Source organism: Chenopodium album, chromosome 3 (genome assembly GCF_948465745.1).
Source record: "Chenopodium album chromosome 3, dcCheAlbu1.1, whole genome shotgun sequence".
Taxonomy (NCBI): Eukaryota; Viridiplantae; Streptophyta; class Magnoliopsida; order Caryophyllales; family Amaranthaceae; genus Chenopodium; species Chenopodium album.
In genome coordinates, this window is record NC_137836.1 from 57,942,599 (window position 1) to 57,949,888 (window position 7,290).

Consider the following 7,290-nt stretch of genomic DNA (forward strand, 5'->3'; position numbering starts at 1 on the left):
CGTTTCACTATAATTTTGTAAACCTGTAGCAAAGTGCAAATGACAAAATAAATTAAAAAAATTAGAGGTAAGCAAGTACATGCTACAATGCTCATAGTAACTAAAGGTGTTTCATTTTAATTTGATAAATTAAAAATATATTGCTGCAAAAATATTAAATAATTTTGTTTATTGCATAGCAATTAAACATATCTTTGTAACATATTTTCGATGATAGTTACTTGTCTTTACCATTATGTTGAATTCTAAAATAATCGAGGTTGGCTCCAACTACATCAAGTGAATTTGAGAACAAGTTTATTATCGCTTCCTCAATTGAGAATTTCCTATAAATGGGTGGATTTTCTTTTGATGTTAGCTCCTTTATTGGACCAAGTATCTTCTCAGATGTCATAATACCACTGAAAAAGAATGCAATAGAGATCCTTGGTCCAACACTTTTAGCAATCACTCTATGACATGCAGCTTTTATTATGTCGTTAGTTATCATCTGTAAGATAAAAAGATTAGAGCTATAAGTGTACAAGAACAATGTAAATATATTGTTAACTTCTTTCATCTAAGAACTAGTATACAATGGAAAGAAGTGATACCTGAAGTATTGATCCGAAGTTAACAATCAAACCACCAGTAACAGGCTCAATATTAACCCATTTGTTATCATGAAGTACTTGAAGTCCACCAATATTGTCTTGTAAGAGTATTGTGATAAATGAAGTATCCATATGGGCAGCAGTTCCCAAGGTAAATTCTGGTTCTGGACATGCTGGATAATAATTGTTAGCTATGGCCCAACTTTTTGTACCTTTTGCCATATTTCCAAGACAATCGGGTTCAAGTCCTAGACCGATTGATATTATCATAAGTATGCGATTACCGAGCATATGGGTGCGATCAATAAACTCCAATATCACATCCCTACAAAATGAATGTATATTATAAATTCATCCCTAACCATATATTTTATACATTTAATTTTAACGACTAATATCTCAAATTATCAACATATTGTAAGATTAAAAACAAAGAATTTTAATAAAATTAACATTAAGACGATTCAAATAAGATCCTATATGACTAATATCAAAGCATAGTGTATGGATGAAGTAAAAGTCAAAAGTATATGTCTAACTAAAATAAATAAATGAAGTATGTATTAAATTGATAAAATGTTGCTCCATTTATTTATTAAGGATGACAACAAGATGAATTTGGAGTATATTAATTTGATAATAAAATTTTTCATATAGTGACGGATGTAGCTCACATAGATATTGTGGATGTGCCTATACCTTATGCCCTCATCTGCCAAAAAAAAGTTTTTTTTTTTCATACATTATAAAGTTAGCAAGCGAAAGCTTGGAATAATTGAGGAAGTAATTACCCAGCATGCTTAAAAATTTTCGATATTTTTTTAATTTCACACTCTCATTAACACAGACACAAACATTATTTTCCTAAAATGCATCATATATTTATTAAAACTTTTTTTAGATATAATCTTATGCTCCGACTTTTAGTATAATGTCTTCACTATTTTAATTGTGCACATTTTGTTTTAAAATCTTAGATATCACACTATGTCCATATACTTTGGTTTGACAATAATTCATGTAGATTTTTTCGGTAAATGTGGACTAGACCAGATCTATATATGAGGACATGAAATTTCCTAATTTACAACTTTAGATCCACAGTTAATTAATGTACTTTCCCTTAAAATAAATTTAGATTTTATACATTTATTTTAATAATTCAAAGATATATTTTTTATAAGTTAATTATTTAACTTACAAAATTGTACAATATTTTTATAAAATACTTAAAATAAAGTTTAAAATGAAAAATGCTTAATTATTTCATTTTAATTTAGTTAGAACTTGTGCCTACATATATAATATTAAATAAATATATATAAAATTATTTAAAAGTATGTAGTTTTACATACATTATAAATAGCAAATATTATATATATATATATATAAAATTATTTACAAAAATAGAGATCGTGATAAATAAAAGAAGACCTTCAATGATTGTGATTTTTTCTTAAGAAAACCACAAACAAAATCAAAGTAACTTTTCTGAATGCTATTCAATAATATTTCCATCTCTTCATATACTACTAAATAATTTTAAAATCCTTGTTTATATAACTTTCATGAAGTAGACTATTTGATGTATGTGGGCTTAGGTTGTAGGTGACTATAGAATAATATATACCATTATTTATTGTTTTAAAATTTTAGGGACAAAGTTATGCATAGACTAAAACCCTTATTTGGATACTAGGATTTTATTTATTTATTTTTTATTTTTTTACATATAATAACATAGAAAACACTAATTTAATAACTTAATTTCACATGGTCTATTGTATGTTATTTGAGACAAATAATAACTTACTTGCATACAAGAGGTAACTCTTCAGGATCAATTTCACCACCAGTTTTTCGAGCGTTAACATACAAAATGTCCTTCCAACTTGCAGTCTTTGACTTATACAAGTCATGGTTGCTAGTAAAGTACACAGACTTTGAATGAAAATCACGAGTGTAGAACTTCTTCTTATACTCATCATCTTGTTCATGAAACATTTGAGTTCGCTTAATCATCTTTTCTAACAATTCATTAGGGATCCCATGGTTTATAACTTGAAAAAATCCCCACTCATTTGATGCCATTATTATTTCCTTGACAATCTCAGCAATTCGATCATTGTTTTCATCAAGATTAGCAAAGTTTATTATTGGCACACTTATATTTTCAGAACATGTATCAAAATCTTTTTCACGATCCTCAAGCGGTCTAACAAACATGCTAGGAACTTTTTGTATACCAGCATCTATAAGCCTTTTAACACCAAGTTTTCCTTCATCGAACACCTTGAGTTCATATATTCGATCATGGCTACTTCTTGTTTCATTATTGATGGCGTTTTGGGCTTCCATCGGACCTTAAAATTTGTCTTAAATTAAATAACTTGATTCTCTTATTTGTCAAGATTATTTTAGAGTTTATGAAAATTATGAGAAGATTCATTGATTATATAGTATCAGGAGATCAAATGCATGAATAAATCATGGGCTACTAGCCTGCATATCCATGTGATATCAATAATTAAAAACAATAAAAAAAAGGTAACTGATATATTATTGTGAACCTCATTAATTAGAAATTATCATTAGAGGCATGATCACATTGCTTTATAATGTGAATATCTCTTTAATTGGAAACATTTATGAGGCATGAGGCCATTGCTCTTTCATGTGAATCTCATTAATTGGAAATAATCACAAGAGGCATGAGGCCATTGCTCTATTATGTGAATATCATTATTTGGAAATAATCATAAGAGGCATGAGGCCATTGATATATCATGTGAGTAAGAGTTTCAAAATATCATTTGTATCATTGAACCAAGAGATTATTTCTTTTTTTCTCAAAACACATTTATACTTTGGGTTTTTAAAATTAATTCTTCAGTTTCGTATGAATATATATTTTTTATACTTCAAAGACTAAAATTTAGATTAAATGTATTTAGGAAATATTGTCAAGAATAACATGACGACCTTGGCTAGTCTTCCCAAAAAAAAAAAAAAACCTTTTTATATCCTAGAATAATACGACCTTTGGGGGCGTTTGGTCAAAATAGAATATAACCAGTTGGTAACCTGTTAAAGAAGTAAAATTTGACATGTGTCACATTGTATTGATTATTATATATAAAATATTATTTTATTTTTACAATTTTATATTTTAATAAAATATTTATTTCTTACTATTAAAAAGCCTCTATGTCTTCTCTTTCCTCTCCTCCTATAGTCTATCAGTTTTATGGCCCCCACCCCTCCATAACCATCACCACTTCACCACATAAACCCCACCCTAAAACTCCATTTCCACCCCACCCTTAGCTGACCACAACTGACCATGACCCCACCACAGGCTCTCCAACCCCAACCATCCATGATCCAACCCGTGAATTGAACCTCACCCCTATCCTTGAAATGAGGAAATCCCACCGGCCACCCCTCATCCTCACTTCCTACCACCACTTAAGTCCTTATCACCACCCTAAAAATAACAAGTTCACCATCACATGTATCCCCTCAAAAATACCATTAAAGCCACCGTTGAAACCAAATCTAATAGTGGTGTTACGAGGAAAAAGATAGGGATGATAGAGTATGGTGAGTTAGAAATGTAAGAAGGGGAGGAGGCTAGGTGGCGCTACAAGATGAGAGGGTTAGAGGGGAAAAGGTAGAGGTGTTGCAAGAAGAATAAGTAGGTAGAGTCTAATGGCGCTATCTAGGGGTGCTAAGTGGGATGGGGAGTTTGGAAGGGGGATTTTTTTGTTTTTGAAGAAGTCTATAAAAAATTAAATTCATTTAATTAAAATAAAAAATTTAAAAATTAAAATTAAAATTAAAAAATCTTACGTAATAAAGTCAAATTCGTTTAATTAAAATGTGAAAATAAAAATAAAAATTAAAATATATTATGTATTTTTTCAAAAGTGCGTGTTTGGGGGTAAAATACCTCATGCCAAATGGCCCGATTGAAAGCTAAAATCTAGCCAATCAAATACTGAAATGTGTCCTCTAATTCTTTCTTCTAAATTGGATTATCAGAGCGTGGCAATTGGCAACAGAAAATTCCTTGACGATCAAACAAACAAAAGCTACATGCAAAGCCATATAAACTCATTCAAATAGCATTCCCATTAAACTTGTCTCACGCGTGTTGGGAAGCTAATCAAATTGCACCTTTTGAGGACACCAAACCCTAGTCATGTAATTTACGAACATTAGTGGAGAGGAATATAGTAAAATATTGTCAAAAGTTTCCAAAAATGATATGGGAATATTATTTAAGTGTGGCTACAAAGAAAAAGTGGAACAATTTTACCAAAGGAGTAGGTGTAGGAGTTTATAGGTACTACTTGCGGGAAAACATGAATTATATTCATAGAGCACCTAATCCCAAGATCTCATTGCATAACACATAAAGAACATGTAATTATACCTTTGAAACGTGATTCCACGTGCGATCGAGCAAGAACAATAGGAGATAAAGAACCCCAAGCGTGATTCCTCTACTTGGTCCACGGGCACAAATTAAACCTCCACTACTACTAGTTAGTCGTGATTGAACGCTTCAATCAACCTTCAATGGAGAAGAGAGACACGAACTAACCACGAACCACCATGACGAACACCACGAACCACCTAAGGTGGCTGGCCATACGGCCGTGTATGTGAGGAGAGATAGATGTATTAGGGTTTGGAATACTGGTTGCCTTGTTTCAAAATTCACTTTCTGTTAAATCGTGTCTTCAGTCAACCCTAGGCATGGATCTTATTTGTAGATAAAATCTATAAATAAGAGCCCATGCCAAGCCTAAAATCTTAAGCCTAGTCAAACTACTCTAGACCAACACTCCATGTGGTATGTCATAATCTCATGAGGCCCATTGATGGGCCTGCTACTTGTTTAACTCAATAGCCTTGCTGTGTGACCTCATAGGACCATTTTATTAGGATTTGGACTATTTAACAACACCAAAGATCATTTTTCATATCTAGCACCAAGCAATGACGACCCAAAAGAACGAACTTATTTATCTCCATAATAGTGATCCTTGATATATCTAATGTTTGCACTTATCGAAGACATAACTCCTTCAATCTCCCACTTGTCTGAGACAAGTGCGCAATATTCAAATTCCTTATGTCAATGTGTGTCGATTTGATAATATGATTGCATCTTATGTTGTTATCATATTAATCTACAAATATTTTCTTGAAAACTGAGTTAGAATTACAAAACAAATGATTACTATGTAATCCATTTGAGCACGACCATGCATTTTCTGAATTCTCCCTCTTTAAGGGGCCAAGACACATTCTTAAAAAAATAGGTAGACTCAATCTAATCTTGTAGCAACCAAAGCTCCCACTCAACTCCTGAAATGGTCGAGAAACATCCTTTATAATCTCCAGTTACGGGAAGACGTTTGAAAGTACCACAATCAAATCATTTATTGAATGGAATCAGTGTTCCACTCATGTCCAAGGAATCCACTAATATATCCGGAAGCTCTATACTTGAACTTCAAAGTAGGGTTATAGTTCGATCATGCATCATTCAAGCATATCCATGTGATCGATCGAGCTTTATTATGCTCATATAGCCCATAAAACTGCGCTATCCAATCAATCTTACGTTCTAGTCCATTTATTGAAATCATTTATGTCCACTTTAACAATTTTGATCTAGGAACTTAAATAATATATTAATTTAGTTCACTTGTGGGGTTTCATTCACTAGGTCATCAACCTGATGAGCCCATCAAATCATAATTATTTTGAACATTTTATTTAATGCAAAAACCATAATTAAATAAGATTGAAACTTTGTTTCAATTGTTAAACATAATTTTGCAAGTTTAATGTGTTACTTATGTAATATGTTTTCTCAAAACATACACAACTTAAATTACATAACTTTCTTCAATCCAAGAACCGTGGTATGCCTCTCATACCTTGGTCATGGAAGGGGTTTAGTAAGTTGATTTCATGAGACATTCTCATAAACATGAATTTTGCAAGTTCTAAATTTTATAATAATCTTCATCTCCATACACTAAAAATTCTCCTTCGTCCTTTCGCAAGGAACTGAGGAATTTCTAATTTGTATTCCAAAGTTACATTGGATTTTGATTTGTAATCTATCATCACTTGTCCTTAAAACGCGTGAATTAAATAGACAAGTATAGTCCATGACATGCATGATGCATTCTTTGCATATTGCATGAGGATTATCACTTAAAACCTTAATTTTATCAACCTTTCTCAAAGTATTAAACCGTTAAGTAATGTACCATGTTACATGGGATTGAAACTCTTTAAATATAATGTTGAACCTTATTAGAATCTTATCAATATAATATTCTTAATAAAACTCAAACATCCTTCGAGACCTATCTCTATATTTCTTGAATACCAAATGTATTCATCATTCTCTTCAAGTTTTTTCATACAAAATGCATTACCCACCACTTGACTCTTCAAGCAATGAATAGTTGCTCTTTATACAAGACCAAGAAGATCGTATAGATCCCACTAAACATCTTGTATACATAAGACCTTTTCATCATTTTATGAGAAAATCAAACAATTTTGATTAACTCACAAAATTAAGAACATTAATTCCATGATGCTTATTTTAATCCATTAAAGGATCTTTTATGCTTCCTTAGGATTATTGGATTTTCAAAACCAT

The 7,290-nt window shown here is 31.3% G+C and overlaps 1 pseudogene; it reads right to left on the bottom strand.

Annotated features, from left to right (window-relative positions):
- Window positions 1-217: 217 nt before the first annotated feature.
- On the bottom strand, window positions 218-2,951 carry LOC145625147 (1-aminocyclopropane-1-carboxylate oxidase homolog 1 pseudogene; annotated as a pseudogene).
- Window positions 2,952-7,290: the final 4,339 nt, after the last annotated feature.